The following is a 21689-nucleotide window of genomic DNA, read 5'->3' as shown; positions in this document are numbered from 1 at the left end:
ACGATTCATGTGTTATCTGCAACGCAGTTCTTCCTTGCTCTATGGTTCCTTAGCTTGCTTTAAAATTTTTATTTCACCTTTATTGTGATACTTCACATGCTATTTCGTGCAAAAATAATAGTATTGGGATCTATGTTAAGCTTCAAGGGGCATATGCCTACCTTGGAGAAAGTATTGGTTCTAGCATCTTTTAAAAACATAAATATTTAAATAAGGAAATTGAAAGTGACATCCTAAGTTTGTCAATGCCAGAATAAACCAACTACGTTCCTCACCATTTGGAATGGTGACCAAAATCAGAAATAAGTTTAATTGAAACTGGAAACAATGCCTAATGCAACTTCCCAGACTGCAAGCTATGAAGTGAGAGAATAATAAAAAACAGTTGTGGTTTGAATAAGGGTCAATAGCATGAAGTTGTTTTTGAAATTTGCAGAATCCAGGATGGGACCAAAAATGAAGAAATGAATAAATATTAATCTTCTGTAGTGTATATAGAGAATAATATCGAATTATTAAGGAGGGGTTGATCTAAATATTGAAGAGTATCAAGATGTTGGATATGGTCAGGTTAAGAAAAAACAAAATTAAAAAGAAAATATAAACAGGAGAAGGGACAAGAAGAATGAGATGAGAGAAAGGGAGAGAATTGGCATTTTAGATTTTACATAAGGAAGAATTTTCCCAGAGAAGAGGATAAAGTTTGTGAAATGGATGGAACTATCTCCTTGGCTGCTTTGAAGGCCAAGTTCAAAATTAAGGATGGACGTAAAAGGACCTCAGTCGCTTCGAGTGCTATAATTCCATGAGACTTGGCTTTCTGGCTTGCGCCCCTGGACTCACTGTGTTTCTAAAAATCAAAAACTTAAATCTTGCAATTTTCATGGCTGGTGTATTCTTCAGGGAACTCAAATCAGATTTCTGGCTTTCTCATTCTGTGGTCATCATTCAATTACATCTGTCAAGCGGTCAACCAGACCCTGTAAGAGCGGAAACAATGGGTCAGCTGAAATAGAAACAAAGATCTCTACAACCAATTAAGACTTTCTGTGGGGTTCCAGATGACTTGCAGTGCAATCTGTACACAACGGAAGATGCTCTGCTTGTTATTCTGCTGCTTCTTCACAGGAGCCCAAGGATGTACGTTCACCTTGGAGCTTTGTATAGCATCGTATTTCCTTCTGTGTCCAATGAGTAGCCCCACATGGACCCCATGACAGAACACTGGGATGGGAGCCCATAACCTGTCTGAGGAATGGGACTTGACTCAGTTGTGAAATGTTGAAGGATCAATATTTCTGACTGGGAATGGTTTCTGCATCCTTGGAATGGGAAGTACAACTTACTGGGACACCTTGGGAGGAAACTTACAGAAAGGAAATTGCAGGATCGGATTCAAAATTACCTGCTTGTCCTATTAGAAGGGATGGTCCCACACTGCATGCCCAGGTACCTGCAGCTCCAGTGAGCTCATAAAGAAATCTAGCATCTTATCTTCAACAATACCCTCTAGGGTGCAATGTAACAACCATAGGCAGTGTGCTTCTGAAAAAATGTGATTCCAGCTGTGACTGAGAAGTTGCTGCCACATAAAACCTTCCCTGATATTAATTGAAAAATAAACTGTAACCCCATTTTGTAAAGTTGTATTTTTTAAAAAAATTTCCTCTCTGCTTAAGAACCTCATTCTCCTGCTACCAAGCTCAGGAGTTGCCCTCCCTCTTGTTCTCTTCATCTGCGCCTCTTTTCCCGGCCCCACAGCTTCATAAATACCATTTTCCTTTACCAGCGGCTCCGCGCTTTCATTGTGCCTCAATTCATGGCTCTCATGTCCTTTGGTGGTGTCACTACCTCCCCAGTGAAGCTCCCCATTTCACTAAGAGCCAAGCTTAAAATGATTTGGAAGCCAAAAAAAAAAAAAAGATTTTCCACAAGGGCAAGACGCTTGTTGAAAAAACCATGTAAGTCTGGGCCTCTTTGAAGAATACTTTTTTAAAAAATATGACATATTTATGTTTAATTAATTTATATTAATCTTATATCCTACACAAATATATTTAAAATTTTGTATCTCATATGTTATTAGATGCCCATAGGACACTTAGAAAAACTGGCAAAAAGATAAACATTATTCAGTTTCAAAAAGTAGAATTCTTTTCTGTGGTGTGATTCTGTTATACACATACTATTTTTGAAATTATTTTCCATATCTTGGATTGCAAGGAGATCCAACCAGTCCATCCTAAAAGAAATAAGTCCTGAATATTCATCAGAAGGACTGATGTTGAAGCTGAAATTCCAATACTTTGGCCACCTGATGCAAAGAACTGATTCATTTAAAAAGACCCTGATGGCTTGGAAAGATTGAAGGCAGGAGGAGAAGGAGACAACAGAGGATGAGATGGATGGGTGGCATCACTGACTCAATGGACACGAGTTTGAGTAAACTCTGGGAGTTGATGATGGACAGGGAGGCCTGGTGTCCTGCAGTCCGTGGGGTCACAAAGAGTTGGACACGACTGAGCAACTGAACTGAACTGATATGTTATTACAAGATATTGACTATAGTTCCCTTTGCTATACAGCAAGCCTTTGTTGCTTGTTGCGTATCTATTTTTTTAATTAGAAATCTAGCATTCTATTCATATTAAGTCAAGCAAGTAGAATCAAAATATCATAAAGTTTTAGGCAAAAAGTCATGTTTTCTAAAATATATATATTATACATATTACTTGCATATATGTGTACAAAAGCTTTCCTACTAGATAAAAAAAAAGAGATGAAATTGAAAAATACGAATGAAATGGGAGCACTGAATATGCAATAGAAAAAGTGAAACAAACTAGATAAAAGTAAAAAAGATCCTCATATAATCCAGTTTGAATAATACTTTTTACTAAGTGATTAGAGTGAATTTTACTTCCTGCCTAAGGTCAAGAACAAAGAATCTCTTGGGAAGTTGCCTCCCCACCTCTGTTTTTCTACCTTATGTGACAATAATAGCCCATCTCTAGAGTATTTCTCTCTGGTGTCTGTTTGCAGGTGGTCATCAATCCCCCTTGCTTGTTGGCTGCCTGGTGACATATTTAGCTTTGTGTGCTGGTGCTAAAAGCTATTTTCCTGAGGAGAAATGCAGCAGCACAGAGTGGACTGCAAGAGCAGCTTTACTTAAACTTTATTTATTGACTGAGACACTTTATTTCTAGGAAGATCCTATGATCCGTATTCAGGTCATTCTCTGCACATACCACAGAAATAGAAAGGCAAATCTGTTTCTCTCTGAGCTTATCACTGTGGGATATGAAAAAGATGTTAACCCCAGTGAGTTTTGTTTTCCTCATCTGTAAAGTGGAGGTAATAATAAACTTTATATGTGTGTGTGTTAGTCACTCAGTTGTGTCTGACTCTTTGCAACCCCATGGACTGCGTGTAGCTCCCCAGGCTCCTCTGTCCATGGAATTCTCCAGGCAAGAATAGTGGCTGGTGGTGCCATTCCCTTCTCCGGGGATATTCCTGGCCCGATTTCCCCCAACGAGGGCAGATTCTTTACAGTCTGAGCCACCAGCAAAGCTGTATTTTATACCATGTGAAAATTAAATATGTGTTTGAAGTCCTTGAGAGGTCTGCATAGTGCAGAGTAAGAGCACAAACTGGGGCCGTACTGTCCTTTCCATATTCCCCATCAGGCTCTCACTGTATGTGTAATTTAGGGCAAGGCAAATAACCCTGTGCCCTGGTTTGCCAATCTGTAAAATGGGACAATAATTGAATCTATCTTATAGGATGTTGTAAGATTAAACAAACTAATGAAAACTGCTCAGCAAAGTGTACATGACAAATACCATGCATGTGTTTGCTATTATTATCAGAAAATATTAGCATTATTACAGCTATTGAAATAATCTGTGGCTTTGAAAATGTTGTTCTGAAAAACTGATAAAATCAAAGTGAAGCTGCAAAGGTTTAATCTTCAATTATACAAAGAGTAAGATGTTTTGTTTTTCAATTTGACAAAAAGAAGATTCAGGGATGGTATTGTCTTGGAGAGACCATCTGGGGAAGGAAGAAGTCCCAGGTAACCTGTTATCTTCACATTCCTCAGGCAGCCCTGGTCCCCAGATGACTTGCACAAATTGGGGAACTCTGACCTCATGATTGAACAAATCTGCTCTTTAAACCTGGAATGAGAGCTAAAGGGGTGATTACGAGGGATAATATTTCCCTCCAGGGAAAGAACTTAATATAATTGGAGGTCACAGGAGACAGTCCTCAGTACTCACTAACAAAGTAATATTTGCTTGTTTTAAAAAGGGTGGTGATCAGTTCAAAGCAGGTTGGGGAATTATATGTTGAGACTAACATAACACTTGCTGGTTAGGTTTGAAAGACCACATGTAACTACTTTATGCCCTTTTTGAGTCCTTTGTTGGGCTTCCCAATTGGGGCTAGTGGTAAAGAACCCGCCTGCAAATGCAGGAGACTTAAGAGACTCACGTTTGATTCCTGAGTCAGGGAGATCCCCTGGAGGAGGGCACGGCAACCCACTCCAATATTCTTGCCTGGAGAATCCCATGGACAGAGGAACCTGGCAGGCTGCAGTCCATAGTGTCGCAAAGAAATGGACATGACTGAAGCCGTTTAGCACACATGCAAGGCCTCTGTTAACTTTCATCTGCGCCAATTATTTTGATTTTCACTGTTTTTAAAACTCTCGGAAGAACCTGTAAGTGAGGGCATTGCTGAGAGACACATGAGCCATTTAATAGGAATGAATGGTGAAAAGCTGTTTTTCTAAACCTAGATGTGTTTTGTGTACCATTTTAAAACAGGTGTCCAAAAGAACCATCATACAGAGCAGTGTCAAGTAAACACTGAATGAAGAGTCCTCTGGGTTAAGTGACCTTGGACAAATTACTTCTTTGAATTTTAGTTTCTATTTCCCCTTCTTGTCCCTGAGGATTTCTGTGGATGCCAAACAAGATGAAGAATGTGAGAAAACTCTTTTTAAGGGCAAAAGTGGTATTAATGAAAAGACTTTATAAATGTAAATTTATAAAGCTGAGATTAGGAGAAGCAGGATGAGAAAGAGAGAGAGGCATTAACGGGAAGAAAAAGAGTGTGAGAGGTGAGTAAAAAATCGATTTTCAAGACATTAACCTCAGGCACAAAAACAAAGCAGTTTGGAAGTTAAAAACACTTGACAAATGAACAATAATAGAAGGAAGCTAAAAATAAATTGCACATAAGTATAAGATGGGCTGTTATGTGGGTATTAAAAGTTATTCTTATGAATAGCACGAGAAATACTTATAATGCTGATCCCAGAACAGGGCACCATGGTGCATGAATGTATAGAATAAAGCTGATTGTATAAGAATAGCGTCAAAAAAAATTGGAAAGAAGTATGGCAAAATTAGTTCCCTCCGTTGTTGTTGTTCAGTCACTAAGTCATGTCTGACTCCTGGCAACCCTATGGACTGCAGCATGCCAGGCTTCCCTGCCCTTCACTATCTCTCAGAGTTTGCTCAAACTCATGTACATTGAGTTGGTGATGCCACCCAAGCATTTCACTTTCTGTTGCTCCCTTCTCCTGCTCTCAATTTTTCCCAGCATCAGGGTCTTTTCCAATGAGTCGGCTCTTTTCATCAGGTGGCCAAAGTATTGGAACTTCAGCTTCAGCATCAGCCCTTCCAATGTATATTCATTCAGGTTTGATTTCCTTTAAGACTGACTGATTTGGTCTCCTTTCTGTCCAAGAGAGGCTCAAGAGTCTTCTCTAGCACCACAGTTTTAAAGCTTCAATTCTTTGGTGCTCAGCCTTCTTTATGGTCCAACTCTCACATCTGTACATGACTTCTGGAAAAACCAGAGTTTTGACTATACAGACCTTTGTCAGTAAAGTGATATCTCTGCTTTTTAATAGGTTTTTTAGTTGCCTTTGAGAAATGAGCAATCAGAGGAGATTATTTTTATGTTTTTATTCTTTCTGAAAATTATGGTTTTCTTTAGTAAACATGAATTGATTTTTTTAAATAAATTAAATGGACCACAAAGCTGTGAGAAGGGCTAGATCAAGGAGGTTCTCTGATCAAAAGAGCATCAGAAAACATCCTGAAACTTCTTTGGGCCTAAATGTGGGATTTGTACTTGGAAGATCCAATTGATTACCTTGTTACTCCGTTGCCAGCAGTCTAATGTGTTGACAATGACAGCATCAGTAACAACAACAACAGCTTTCAAATGTATGCTTCTTATCTAGAACCAGAAATCACTGAAAGTTTTATAAGTAGCAACTCACTGAATCCTCATGGATATCCCATCGTATCCTTTTGCTAGAGCTTGCGACTTAGCATGCGCGCGTGCTATAACAAAATACCACAACCAAAGTGGTTTAGATGACAAAAATTTATTATCTCACAGTTCTGGAGGCTAGAAGTCCTAAATTAAAGTGTCAGCAAGGTTGGTCCCTTCTAGGACTGTGAGGGAAGCTCTGTTCCAGGTCTCGCTCCTTAGTTCACACACAGCTGTCTTCTTTCCCTCTGTCTCCTCAGAGTATCCTCCCTCTATGTGTATATCTTTCTTTTCACATGGTGTTCTTTTCATAAGGACATTCATCATATTGGATTAGGGGCTGACTCTCCTCCAGGGTGACATTATCTTAACTAATTGCTTCTGCAGTGACCCCATTTCCAAATAAAGTCACATACTTGTGGGGGCGGCTAGGACTTTATCATATGAATTTTGAAGGGACACAATTTAACTCATAACATCCATGAAGAAGACAGGATGTTTGTGTCCCACTTTACAGATGTAGAAACGGAGGCACAGAGACGTTAAGTGACTTTCCAAGGTCCCAGAGCTACTAAGGGGTGAAGCTGGGATTCTAAGACCAGCAGTCTGACTCTAGAGTCCATGTGATTGTATGGTCGATAGCCTCTCTGGAAAGCTAGAGGAGAAACACATAGAAATTTCCATTTTCTTACATAGGCAGGCGAGAAAAAAGTGGGAAAACTGAGTCTGACACGTTGCTCCTGTGGAATCTTAAAAATTACCTTCTAAAGTAAATTAGGCTGGGTTCATTTTTGCAAGGATTGCCCAAGAAGTCTACCTGTCTATGCCTAGTTTATACCCCAAGATGTCCCTTACCCTATAGGTTTTACCCCTTTAAAATACTGGTTTTGTGTATTCTAACCTGGACAGAACTGCCTCAGAGCTTGTCTACACTCATTTCAACCTGAAAACTGATTTAGATACTAGGCATGCACAAGTTTCAGATCTGCTGGCAAGAAAAGAGAAGGGTTTTAATTTGTGAAGAAAATGCAAAGCCAACACATTAATGCAACTCTCTTGTTTTCATTTAAGGGAGCAAGAAAGTCAGAGTTTATCAGCAGAGTGCTTTCATTGTGGCCATTTATTTAGGATTAGCAGTTTCTTGGTATTTGGGGTTTGCATATCTAATTCCTCCAGAAGTTTCTTATGGGAAGAAGATAACAAAAGTTGAATGAAATGATAACTGTGGCACTGTATGTATTTTTTTTCAAAGTGCTGAGGCTTTCCAGGACAATTTATCCCTATAGTATATTCAGGAGAGGGAACGATAAGAAAAATGCACACATATATGTGTTTATATATTACATATACAATATTAATATGATATATATTGTCATATATACATATCTGTGTGTATGAATATACATACAAATATATACATGTATAGGTCTTCCGGTGGCTCAGCAGTAAAGAATTCGGCTAAAATGCAGGAGACGCAGGAGTAGAGCAGAGAGCAGGTATACATATGTGAATGCATGTGTGTGTGCCCAGTCATTTCAGTCATGTCCGACTCTTTGTGACCTTATGGATTATAGCCCACCAGGCTCATCTGTCCATGGGATTCTCCAGGCAAGTAGACTGGAGGGGGTTGCCATATTCTTCCCCAGGGAATTCTCCCAATGGAGGGATTGTACCCTCATTTTCTGCATTGTAGGAGGATTCCTTACCAACTGAGCTATGAGGGAAGCCCTTATATACGTGTATACCTTGCTTCCTTGTGCAAAGGATGAGTAGTTATCATTGCTTCCCACATTGATTTATTATTTGCCATTGACAGTGTATGTGTAGTTATTTGAATGCTACCAATAAATTCTGAAGAAAATGAGTAATAGCAAAAAGAATTCAGTAACATTTGTTGATGATTTGAAATCCCCACTTTTACTTGGTGATGTGTCCCAAGCTCTTTCCAATTGACTCAAGAATTGTGGGCCATTTTCCCCACTTGTTCTCTATGTCACACACATCTTAGTCACTATGTTGTTATTTCTATGGCCACAACTAAAATCTTGCTACTCTACCAAGTTGAAGGAATTATGGGGATCTTATTTTTGTCTTAATTCATGAGCTTTGGGTTGTTCATTATATTTCTGTGAGTCATTCGGAAACTCAGGATGCTGTTTGGGACCTGAAATTGCAGTGATTTAATACTCTATTGTTCTTTTTTTTCCACATGGAGAACAGATTCTAATGTGGATCTAATTGAGTTAATATAATAAGTGTACTTTTCATGTGAGCAAATCCCTGGTGGGCTGCTGCTTTCTCTTTGAACATGAATCACAGGTTAGGAAATCTATAAATACCAAAGCAAATTTGCTTCTGCATCTAAAGGAGGAAAGATACCTTGTCACATTTTATATTCAAAATTCCTTTTCATATTTACCTTCTAAATCTTTGATGAGTAGTAGATTTTTCAGTACTTTCTCCAAGTAGAAAGTAAGATAAGTAAGCAAAACGGACGACAAAATAATGATTATATGAACCGGTTTTGAGTCTCATCCAAACGGTGTTTTCAAAACATCACACAGGGGTTTGCATTTCACATTGATTTTTATGTTTTTACATTAATGGTTTGCTCATTCCTGAGTCTTACTTGTTCAAATTGAATAGACAGCAGTGACAGGCAGGAATGACTCTCTCATCTTCTAAAAATGGCTCCAGGCAAACATCTCATTCTTCTGCTTTCCAGATGAAATCTGAGACTGGGATGACACCTGTTCCAACAAGAAGGCAGCAGCTTGAGGTTTCTGGCAGAGCCCAGTCAACCTAATTTGAATCTATGTTAATCAGGGGTCTTGCAGGGCATCAGGGGCTCCTGACAATTGCCACCCAGCTTTTCCCCATCTTCTACTTGATCACTATGCTGCTTTCACTAAGCTGCTGATGTCCCTCTATCATTATGCACTGATTCGTTAATCAATATTTATTAAGTGATGTTAAGTGCTAGACATTCCCTCAGGTAATGGGAACCCTAACATATTCTCCTTGTTCTCAAGGACAAAGTTTGTTGATTTCTTAATCCCTCAGGGCTCCTAGAACACTTAGGCTTTAGCTAGCCCATCCTGGGTCCCATAGAACTGAAAACTCTAAAGTAATGAGTGCTTTAATCAGATTTATATCTTCTAATCTGGCTTTGTGGACATAGGGAGATTTAGAAGGGGAGTAGGGGGAACACTAATATTCCACTGCCCAGTTCCTTCACATAATCCACAACCAGCCTTGTCTGCGGGTGTCACAGCATTTGGGAATGGCTAGTGTCATTTTGAATCTGAGATATTTATGCTGCTCTGTAAACCTAAATCTTCATGTCTCCTCAGCTGTATCATCAACAACTGGAGAAAGAAAAAGGATGCCTTTTTTATCTGAAATCTGCATATGGTCTTAGGTACCCAGTAGGTTCTAAATCAATGTTCTTAAAAGGCATACAAATGCACATCACTGATTCTTCACCAAGCTTGCTCTCAGTGAGAATGTACAGAATGTGCTAGGAGGAGAGCATCCTCATTGTTCCCTAAATGGCTCCTATAAACACTAGCCCATCCAACCCCAGGTCTCTCTCTGTTACACATTCAACACATCATGCTCATCTATGATAGCATGTTTACTTCATCCAAGCTACAATAATCTTTGGGGTAATTTGAAAATTCTGAGCAAACCACCACTAAGCACAAGGCTGGGCACTCAATTCAAGTTTATAAAATATTTGGAGTTGAAACCACCGATGTTCAGAGACCTCTTAGGAGGTCTTTCTAAGGCCCCATGAATACGACTTATTCTAGGCTACCTCTAAGATACCCTCCAACCCTGCTCTCCTTCCTCCTCTTCCCCACATTGCCCTGGAGGGCATGGGCATGCTCAGTTCTGTATCCTGAGTGACTTGAGTTTACCTTCCTGGTAAGAGTCCCCAGAGCTGTTTGAAACAGATGAAAGCAAGTATGTGCAGCCAGGAGGCCAGCCAAGGGGTGGTCCCATGTGTTGTTTACAGGTTCACACAACCCTGTCTGAGATCAGGCTCCCTGGCTTCAAACTCAGACTCTGGGGTCAGGCTTTCACTTGCCAGTTTTGTGATTTCGGACCAATTACGGAACTTCCTTAATGCTCATTTCCTGATCTATAAAGTTGGGGAAATGATAGTGCAGACCTCATTGGTTTATCGTGAGGATTAACTGATGAAACGAGCGCCAAGTGTTTAGCAGACAGACTGGCAGAGAGCAAGAGTGTAAATATAGTTTCTCCAAGAGCATTCTTCTGAGGCATTCTTTTCGTATGTTTCCTGGGTTCCATCCTGGCCTTCTCAACTTCTCATTGTTTCTAGAATCCCTGTTCTTGAGGGTTTGCTCTGTTTGACTGTCTCTGCCACTTCTCTTTCTCACCCATAGCTCTAACTGGAAGGTGGAGACTCTGCAGTACTCCACAGAGCGGAGCTTCTACTCTGCAGAAGCTCGAGCTCCCAGGAATGAGTGTTTCCAACCTGCACTTCACAGGCAGATAGCTTTGCAGGAAGACGTCACAGTCAGTGGTTTCCTTGACCCATCTCATGTTCTCCGCCCAGCTCCCATTGGCTGGTTAAAGGTGGTTTGTGGCTTGAATGAGTTAACACCATAAAGAGTAATTTTGCTTGATGACAAGTTAAAAATATGAGGTTTAAAAAATTTCTTATTAGTTGGAGGATAATTGCTTTACAATATTATGGTTTCTGTCATACATCAACACAAGTCAGCCATAAGCAGACATATATCCCCTCCCTCTTGAACCTCTCTCTCACTTTCCACCACATTTTGCCCCTCTAGGTTATCACAGAGCACCAGATTTTGAACTGATAGTTATCAAGATGTTTGTGGAGCTTCCCAGGTGGCTCAGTGGTAAAGAATCCTCCTGCCAATGAAGGAGATACAGGAGATGTGGGTTTCATCCCTGGGTCAGGAAGATCCCTTGGAGAAGGAAATGGCAACCCACTCCAGTATTCTTGCCTGGAAAATCCCATGGACAGAGGAGCCTGGTGGGCTACAGTCCACGTGGTCACAAAGAGTCAAACACAACTAAGCGACTGAGCATGCACACATGCAAGATGTTTGTAGATATTTGTTGCATGATTGAGCTATTTACTGAGAACATGTTATAAGCAAAGATCAGTGGTAGGAACTGTAGAAAAGGCATAGACAAATATAATTCCATTTCTGCTCAAAAAATTTAGAATCTAGTAAGCATTTACACAAATATTAAGATAGTGACTACTGTTTTGTTATACATTTCATAGACAAGGTTCAAAATACAGTAACTTTAACCCTTGAAATCAGTCTTTCTCACCTTGTAAAATGCATATAACCTTTTTATTTTTATTTTTTTGATGTGGACCATTTTTAAAATCTTCATTGAATCTGTTGCAATATTGCTTCTGTTTTATGTTTTGATTTTCTGGCCACAAGACATGTGGGATATTAGCGCCTGGGCCAGGGATCAAACTCACGTCCCCTGCATTGGAAGGCAAAGTCTTAACCACTGGGCAGCCAGGGAAACTTCATATAGAACCCTTTTAAAGAAAAAAACCCATTGCAGGTCACTAGCACTCACATAAAAACTCTGTCCTTCAAAAGCAACCATTAAAAGAGTAAGGAAGCAAGGCATAGAGGAGAGAAAATACTGGTAACACATGTAACTGTTGTATCAACAACACAGGAGAAATACAGGCAAAGATCTGAAAGGGTGCTTTCCTTTAAAAAGTTATCCAAATATCCAAAAATGTGTGCAAGGTCCTGAATTAGTAACCGTGCAAAAGCAAATTAAAAGTTTTCAGTGAAAATTAATAAAACTGATGATGCCAAGTTTTGGTGAGGATTTAAAACTGTGGGAACTGATATATTGCTCATGGGAGTGTAAATCAGGACAAACACTTTGGAGAACAGCTTGGCATTGTTTACTGAAGTGGAAGATATATTCATTTTCTTACTCAGAAATTTCACTCTTAGGAATATTCTCTAAAGAACTGCGTGCCCACACATCCAAGGACATATACAAAGATGTTCACAGCAGCATTGTTCATACTGAAAGTGAAGTGTTAGTCACTCAGTCATGTCCCAGTCTTTGTGACCCCATAGAGTGTAGCCTACCAGGCTCCTCTGTCCATGGGATTCTCCAGGCAAGAATACTGGAGTGGGTTGCCATTTTCTTCTCCAGGGGATCCTCCTGACCCAGGGATTGAACCCAGGTCTCCTGAATTGCAGGGGGATTCTTTACAGTCTCACACCTGTTACCTCTATCTGAAAAAACCCAAGCGGCCATCAACAGTAGAGTGGATAAATACATTGTACATATGTAGTGGAATACTGTAAGAGCAATAAAAATGAATGAACTACAGCTAAATACAAGGAAACAGATAAATCTCACAAATATTATGCTGAGTAAAGGAAGCCAGATCCAAAGATGTATCTACTATGTGGTTCCATTTATACAAATTTCAAAAACAGGCAAAACAAACTATTAAGGGATGTACACTAGTGGTGAAACAATAAGGAAAAGCCAATAAGTAACTGACATAAAAATCAAGATAGTATTTGTCTCTGGAGGGTGGGATATAAATTGGAACAGCCACCAGCCACTCCTCTGATGCTGACACTGTTTAATTTCTTACCCTGGCAAGTGATGACATGGCATCAATTCATCAAGCTGTGTATTTTTGTGGTATGTACATATTGTATGCATATGCTATTTAAGAGTTGTTAAAAGTTTAGTTTTTTTTTTAAGAAAAAGATAAACACTTACAGATATTTCTCTGTGAGGTTTAGGTGGATAATAGCAGAGCTCTCTTGGCATTGTGGGTTATTTACTGTTAACCTTTGAGAAAGAAGGTTCATAAAAATGTGTGGGAAGTAGCCACACTTTTTAAGGTTTAGGGAAAAAACAGATTTTAAAGAAATGGAGGCTGATAGTAAAAACTTGCAAAAAGTGCTCTGATGAAAGGAAAGGGTATGATGAAGTAGCTTAATTGGGCAGAAAGTTTACATTTTTATTTTACATTTTATTTCTAAAATTACATTTCTATTTTATTTGTAAGACTTTCAGAGACTTTGTGAAGACACAAAGAAAGGAAGATAATCGATGGATTAGGTCTAGCACTATGAACCATAGGCGGCAAGATTGCCTGTAACTGGGATTAACAGAGAAGGGGTTACTTCCTCAATGATGGGCTTAAGGGAAAAGCCCAGAGGAATGGAAAGGAGAGGATCAAAGAGAATCAGCTGAGAATCAAAGCCCACCCCTGCCCTTCTGCTCAGTAGGAGATACTAAAGTATCCGTGGAGACCTGAGACAGTTGGACCTGCCCCAGGCTGATACCAGGGTTTGTGGAGAGCCATCCAAGTCCAGCTGAAGTTGGTAGTAAGAATGTGGGCAGATTCAATCAGCAAGGCTTTGGGGGTTCTCTGGCAGACACAATACTTTGAGATTAATAACAATAAATGTAAATGGAACAGTGGCATTTATCATGGTCTGCATACTGATGGTGGAGCAGGCATTACTATAGGCATATTTGCAAGGAAATTTCAGAAAACTGAAGGGGTCAGAAAAATACTGCTTCCTTGTTTTTCTCAATAACGGAACAGACACGATTATTTTCTAGGCATGGAGAGATTGAGAAAATCTTAAAGAAAATGAAGAAAATTTGGAAAAGCCATTGAGGGCAATAGAGGCAGGAGCTGATCAAAGTCAAGAGCAACACTGAGATAATTTTATGGTTACCTGAGGGGTATGGGTGTGAGAGATAAATTGGGAGACTGAATTGGCACATATACACTGCTATATATAAAATAGATAACTAATAAGGACATACTATATAGCACAGGGAACTCTACTCAGTGCTCTGTAATGGCTATATTGGAAGAGATGTATGTGTATAACTTATTCACTTTGCTGTACATTTAACACAACATTGTAAATCAATTATACCCCAATAAAATTAAAACAATAAAAGGGCAACACTGAGAGCCTGAATGAGATTCTAAGCCATGGGTTTGCTGTTGCACAAATCTGTGGTTGCAGGATTTTTTCCACCAGCACTTAACTTCTTGGAAAAGAAAAAAGAAAACTGCAGGGCTAAATCAGGTGCCATATTTTGCTGGATAGGAGTAGCAAGAGACAGGGCAAATGAGTGGTCACCAGGAATTTGAAGGTGCTGGCAAAAAGTGGTTTAGACTCTCACCATGGGGTCCAGTGTTGGAAAGAAAAGCCAGGAAAGGAACTTCTGGATAGAATGGAAGTGCCATAGTCCAAGAATAAGGGTAGAAAAAGCGGAGTCATGAGAGTTTTGGAAAGACTGATGGTTGTCACTTGGAAGGTCATGAAAAAAAGACATCTATTTCAACTCATGACAATTTCTAGGGTGAGGGTAGGGGCTGAACTGGAGAAGAGGTCACTAAAATAAGGAGCTTTAGAAATTTCAGGGCTAAGTTATTGGGTGAATCTCCTAAATGAATGCTGAAACCTTCATAGGATGGTAACGAGTTTTCAGATTTTATGCCAAACACGACTGAATGAATATTCTGTCTGCCTGGATAGCTGTTTCAACTCATGACAGTTTCTACGACATTTTAAGGGTCAGATAGAAAAAGTACCATGATAGATTAGCAATGTTTGTCCAAAAGAGGAGGGAAGAGTGATAAATGTGCCATACATTTGTGATACCTGTTCAAAGATTATGACAGGATTTAAGCTTGAGAAGAAAACTGAGTGAGGGATGACCCAGGAGCTCAAAGAGTGGGAGGCAGTGACTAGTTCAAAATTAAATGCATGCAGTAAATATTAATAACCAACTTGATTTCTTTTTCTTTCTAAATAGGCTTTAGATCCTCCTTCCTTCATCTCTCCTCAACTAGCTACTATCATGAATCCAAGCCTTCATCCATTTTAAAACTGGCCTAAAGTCTCCCTTCACCAGCATTTTTGAGGTTTGGCTAACCAAAGGTCATTCAGTGGAAATCTGCACGGCTATGTTCATACACATTTCAGGAATTCCAAACTGTTCTGGCAAAACCCCACTGGGCCCTGAGGAATACTCCCAGGGCTTTTTAGAAGGGAAAGAAAGCAAACTGGATCATTTATAGAAGACATACTTTTATTATCTGTGAAATCAGACTGGCTGTTTAGAGTATGACTGCTTTGTACTTGGAATGGTGGAATGATAGTCCAAATTATAGCTCCACTTTATTGAGCATGCATATTATCTCAATTAATATTTATGAGGGCCCCATGGATCAAATATTCTTCATTGGGTATTTTGTTATTTTAAATTATTTTTTAAATTACAGGAAAATGCATCTTCCTTCAAACAGAATGTGAAGGTACGCCAAAAATCTCTTTCTTAGCACATGTCATCTCTCACCCTTGCTGTTTTGCTGATAGAGATAGTGGCAGAGGCAGTAATGAAAGCCAGATTTGTCTAACTAAAGGCACTTCATCTCTGTTTTATTACTTAAACACTACTGCCTAGTTCTGGGCTTTTCAGGAGGGGTATCACAATAGACAGAAAAGATAATCAGCAGTGATCCCGTGGACTACTTTTTGTCCATTATTAACTAAACAGAAAAAATGAGCCAATGCCAAGAAAGTGAAACCTGCTGTGAATAAAGAAGTTTCATCAAGGCAGGATGATCTACACTGGCTCCATGTGGGGTTCTGGACTTGCTCATAAAAGCGAGTGAACTGCCACTCCAGTCAAAGGTGAAGTAATAAGAACAGGTTTTACCCTCCCATCTGGGAAAAATAAAATAAAAAGAAAAACCCACCAAAAACCTAGATAGAATGTGAGAAAGAACCAGAACAATGAACTTGGAGATCAGCAATGAAAGAGAATGAATGCTATGGAGAGGCAGTTTCTGCCTGCAGAGAATGTCCAAGCTGGGCCTGTGGCAGAGGGGACACAGGTGGGCCCAATGGCCCCTCTGAGTGAGGGAGATGAAGTGGGGAATCTGGGATAGCCAAGGTAGCTGGTGTTCCCGGGAAAGAGTGGGAGAGAGGAGAAAGTCGCACACAGAGAGCTTCAGACATCACAGGGCCCCGGTGTGTCTCCAGCTTCATACTGATTGGCACATGAAACTATGTGAGGCTAGTAAATGAACCAACCAAAAGGATTATGGAGAACATAGCTGGGGCTCACACAGCTCAGCGTACAGTTTCTGATCCCATCAGCTAGAGTGGAAAACCTCATAATCCACATCAGAGAGAGGACTCTACAATAAATGCTGCTCTGGTTCCATCTAAAACACCTCAAAATCAAGACCCAGAAGAATCAAAGTGTGTCTAGGAAACTTAATTTTATAATGGTACAAATCTTCTGAATGCTTACAGGTACCCCAAAATATCCAGCACTCAACAAGGTGAAATGGTCAATGTCTAACATCCAGTCTGAAATTAGCCAGCATGCCTCTTCCTCAATCTATGTCCTCAGTTCTGGTCATTCTGTTCCACGTTATGGCCACGTACATGTACATTAGTTGAAAGTGAAAGTGTTAATCGCTCAGTTGTGTCTGTCTCTGTGACCCCATGGACTGTAGCCTGCCAGGCTTCTCTGTCGATGGGATTTTCAAGGTATGAATACTGAAGTGGGTAGCCATCCCCTTTTCCAGGGGATCTTCCTGACCCAGGGATCAAACCTGGGTCTCCTGCATTGCAGGCAAACCATTTGAGCCAACAGGCCCTTTACCACCTGAGCCACCAGGGATGCCCACCTTAGAGGGCAGGTGTTAAATGTGCCCTTCACTCATCTCTGTCACTTTCTCTGAGGACTCAGCAGCTCCTACTTCACTAGAACTTTTCTCCTCTGGGAGAATTCCAGGTCTCACTTCTCTCTCTGCTTTCTATCTAAGGTTGTCTAAAGCCACCTGTTAGAAGAAAGGCAAAAAAAAAAAAAAAAAAAAAATCACTCAAATGGCCTCCATCTATTTCTCTATAATTCATTTACTCAGATCTGCCACTTTGGGAGTGAATGATACACTTGCCTGACAATTTCTTGATGTTATAATGTCACTCAATACAAAACCCAGCAAACCATAGCTTTGATAAATAGTGTAGCAGTTTAATGATGGGAATATTTGCATCCTGGGTCCTCTTCCAGGCAAACTTCCTCAAAGATACAAGAAGCTTCAAGTTTAAAGGCAGAAAACAGGAAAAGCTTAAAATGTTAATTATCCAGGCCAAAAACATAAAATTCAAAACACACACTCTAAAAATGACCACATATTCTTATGTAGCATACCCCCTTGTATAATTAAACCATGTATTTTGGAAAGAATTTGATTTCCTTCTTGAAGAAGAGCTAATAAATTCCATAATGTGTGCATTGACTAATCTCAGTCTCTTTATTAAAACACCTTGGGAAGTAATAATATATAAAAAAAAATCAGCATTGAAAAGATTTGAAAATGTAGTGAATTGCAATAAACTCCTCCTTTCCAGATGAAGGTCTCAAAGGCTGGGGATAGACTCATGGATTCACCTGGAAACTCTTGGTATCTTTGGAATGTCCTCTTAGACAACCAAAGGGACAAATACTCAAGTATTCCTCACATTCCTACCATTTGCCCAACTGTGTTGGATGCTAAAGTCTCAGAATAAAATGAAGCTAAGACTCAGTCCCTCACTTAGTGATGTACTTATTTGGGTAGTTCTGGTTCAGCCTCTGCTGACAGTTTACTCTGTATTGTTGTTGTTGTTGTTTAGTCGCTGAATCATCTGACTCTTGCAACCCTATGGACTGTAGCCCACCAGGCTCCTCTGTCCATGGGATTTCCCAGGCAAGAATACTGGAGTGGGTTGTCATTTCCTTCTGCAGGGCACCTTCCTGATCCAAGGATTGAACTCATGTCTCCTGCTTAGCAGGCAGATTCTTTACCACTGAGCCACCTGGGAAGCCCTTATTCCATATTACCTAATGGTTAAAAGCCCTTATTTTGGAGTCAGGGCATCTTTCTGTGGGTACCAAGAGAAGGCAAGACTGTGAAGGAGGGGGAACAAACTTTATTTCTCTCCTCTCCCTCTCTTCCTTTCATACCGTCCGTCAGGGCTGTGGTGGGTAGAGGACCTTGGTGTTCCCAGCCTTAGTTGTAAATTGTCCTGCTTTGTCCATCTCCTCCTCTGAGCACTGCTCTCCACTCTGTCTCCTCATGAGTATGCCTCACCCCTGCCTAGCTCTACACATTCTTAGAGTTCAAAACTCACTTTGGAGAACTTTCCTGGTGGTCCAGTGGTTAAGACTTTGTGCTTCCAATGCAGGGGTGCAGATTCAATTCCTGGTTAGGGAACTGGGACCCCACATGATGCAAGATGCAGCCAAAAACTAAATACAAATAAATAAATAAACAATTTTTTAAAACCTCACTTTGGAATACTTTGGCTTCAACCTAAGGCTAACTTCTTCTGGCCCAGCCAAACTCAGAAACAAATCTACCTTCTGCAAGGGATGACATCACTGTTTGGCAAGCCTTAGGACTCTCTGTTGGGTATTACCTTGGCAATCAGCCCCTGCTGGTCTGGTTTGTGAAAGGCTTGTGCATTAATGTTCAAGACCCAGCCTGGTTGCCTGAAATTCCTCCCAGTGAATTGTGCTTAGCGGTGTCCTACTCCTACCCACGTCCAGTCTTTGTGTATGATGTTCCTTCTCCCTGAAACTCCTCTCACCATCCTGCCTTCCCACTCCAGTTTTCACCTAGTCTATGCCATTCTTCAAGTGCTACTTCCCCAGTCTTTTGGGTTAGGTAGTGTTTGGTTGAATTATGGCCCCCAAACTGATATGTTGAAGCCCTCATCCCCAGTACCTTATAACATGATCTTATTTAGAGATAAGTTCTTTGTGGCTCAGCTGGTAAAGAATCCACCTGCAATGTGAGAGACCTGGGTTCGATCCCTGGGTCGGAAAGATCCCCTGGAGAAGGGAAAGGCTACCCCTTCCAGTATTCTGGCCTGGAGAATTCCATGGACTGTATAGTCCATGGGGTCGCAAAGAGTCAGACATGACTGAGTGACCTTCACTTTCACTTCTTTACAAAGGTAATCAAATTAAAATGAGGTCTTTGAGTTGGGCCCTAATCCAGTAAGATTGGTGTCCTTATCAAAAGGGGATATCTGGATGGAGATACAGAGAGAAGACAATATGAAAACTCATAAGGAGAAGATGAACTGTCTGCAAGACAAGGAGAGAGGCCCTTGGCCCTCAGAAGAAACCAACCCTGCTGACTCTTTGATCTCAGACTTCTAGCCTCTGCAACTGTGAGGCAATGAGTTCCTCTTGTTGAAGCCACTCAGCTCACAGTAGTTTGTTATAGCAGTCTTTGCAAACAAATTTTGCTTTTCCAGGAAAACAGAATCTGAAATGAAGATCTGCAGTAAAAAAGTTCACTGGGAGTGCCTTCAGGATCAGCACCTGTGGGGGAAAGACAGGAGACCGGGCACAGAGAGGAGTTGAAGTACAATGCATTTGCTATCCAGAGCTCAGCTGAGTCCAAGGTCATCCTGAAGCTGGTAGCCCTTCAGTGTTGTCCGTCTTGAGCATAGGAGGTAAGATTTTTATGACTAACACCCCCCTCCTTCCAACAGGGATCAGTCATTGGATGTGGGAGGGAACACTTTGGCTAAGGAGACTTCCTTTGACTGAAGGCAATTCCTGCAGAGGGACTCAGCAAAGATCCTGCAACACCAAAGCCAGCAGCTGAGGAATGAGTCATCTGTCCTGCAGTGGGGAGCTGAGAAGCATCACAGCATTGGCTACCGCCTCCTGGACCAGGTTTGCCTTGCTACACTCCCATCACACCACCGACCTCTGCTTCTGCACCACAGCCTCACCACAGAGGTAGCTGCTGCTGCTGCTAAGTCGCTTCAGTCGTGTCCGACTCTGTGCGACCCCATAGACGGCAGCCCACCAGGCTCCGCCGTCCCTGGGATTCTCCAGGCAAGAATACTGGAGTGGGTTGCCGTTTCCTTCTCCAGTGCATGAAAGGGAAAAGTGAAAGTGAAGTCGCTCAGTCGTCTGACTCTTAGCGACCCCATGGACTGTAGCCCACCAGGCTCCTCCGTCCATGGGAATTTTCCAGGCAAGAGTACTGGAGTGGGGTGCCATTGCCTTCTCCGACAGAGGTAGCAGATTAGTACTATACTGTACCTTTTTCATTTATTTGTAAACTTAATACTTAGAGTAAGAGTTGGACAGTAACTGTGCCAAGATCTGGTTTGTTTTTGCTCAGTTTTACATTATCTATGGGCTTCTTGGTAGTTCAGATGGTAAAGAGCTTGCCTGCAATGCAGGAGACCCTGTTTTGATCCCTAGGTTGGGAAGATCCTCATCACATTATCTATGTCTAGAAAAAATTGCCTGGACTTTTCAGTGATAGGCATGTAATACGTTTTCATGGCCAAATGAATGAATTACCACTATCCTTGTCCTGAGTATGACATGCTTATCACACCAAACTCCCCTGAGCTCTGGAATTCCCTACACCTTCAATTTACCACCTGCTATCTCTTCTGCGTCATTAGTAAATGAAAACAGATAAAGATGCTTTAAAATTGGAATGAAAGGACCGGAGTGTGGATCCTTGTGCTGAGTGGATCCTTCGGTGTTATGGACTGAATTATCCACCCCCACCTTCATATATCGAAGTCCTAACACCAGCACCTTAGAATAAGACTGTATTTGGAGAGAGAGCCTTTAAAGAAATAGTTAAGGTTAAATGAGGTCACATGAGTGGGTCTTAATCCAGTAAGACTAGTGTCCCTGCAAGAAGAGAGAGACACTAGGGGTTCAGGTGCACAGAGAAAGGCCATGTGAGGACACAGACAAAAGACAGCCAACTGCAAGCCAAGGGGAGGGGCCCCAGGAGGAACCAACACAGCTGGCACGTTGATCTTGGATTTCCAGCGTCCAGAACTGTGAGAAAATTAATTTCCATTTATTTATTACTCTATCTATTAAGTCACCCAATCCATGGTGCTTTGTTCTGGAATCCCTTGCTTGGCCACCCTGAGTCTGAGTTTTCTCATCTCTTAATTAGGAGTAATATAATTTCCATTGTATGGAGGGAAGGGAGAATTGAATGAGAAAATATGTTCAACTCCTGAATGGATGGGAGTGCCATTCACAGTGTGGGGGACAGACCAGTGTGTCTGTGCAGCAGCAGGGAATGAGTTCAATTCGTGACTCAATGATTACCGGGTGGCTGTGGGACATCCAGGTGGGCAAAGGTACATATGGTGCTAGATAAGTGTTAAGCTGATATTGATCAACCCCTTTGTTCTCCCTGCCCCCAATTTTCCCTCTTCCTCATTTTCATGCGTGTCATTAGCCACCAAGTTTGGCTTTCTCCACCCAGCCTCTCCACCTCC

General features: G+C 41.0%; 1 long non-coding RNA gene across 1 annotated transcript in view; it reads right to left on the bottom strand.

The window, feature by feature from the left end:
• Positions 1–274: 274 nt before the first annotated feature.
• The window catches only part of LOC145538589 (uncharacterized), a 169451-nt gene continuing 148036 nt past the window's right edge, over positions 275–21689 (bottom strand). The window contains exons 5-6 of the long non-coding RNA XR_014077064.1: positions 8921–9041; positions 275–980 (exon numbers count right to left, since the gene is read on the bottom strand). This is a non-coding gene — a long non-coding RNA (uncharacterized LOC145538589). The remainder of the gene's footprint in view (positions 981–8920; positions 9042–21689) is intronic.

The sequence above is a fragment of the Giraffa tippelskirchi genome, chromosome 2, assembly GCF_054371585.1.
Source record: "Giraffa tippelskirchi isolate mGirTip1 chromosome 2, T2T-mGirTip1v1.2.pri, whole genome shotgun sequence".
Lineage (NCBI taxonomy): Eukaryota > Metazoa > Chordata > Mammalia > Artiodactyla > Giraffidae > Giraffa > Giraffa tippelskirchi.
The sequence above is the reverse complement of the archived record's forward strand: the minus strand, read 5'-3'. Positions and strand labels throughout refer to the sequence as shown.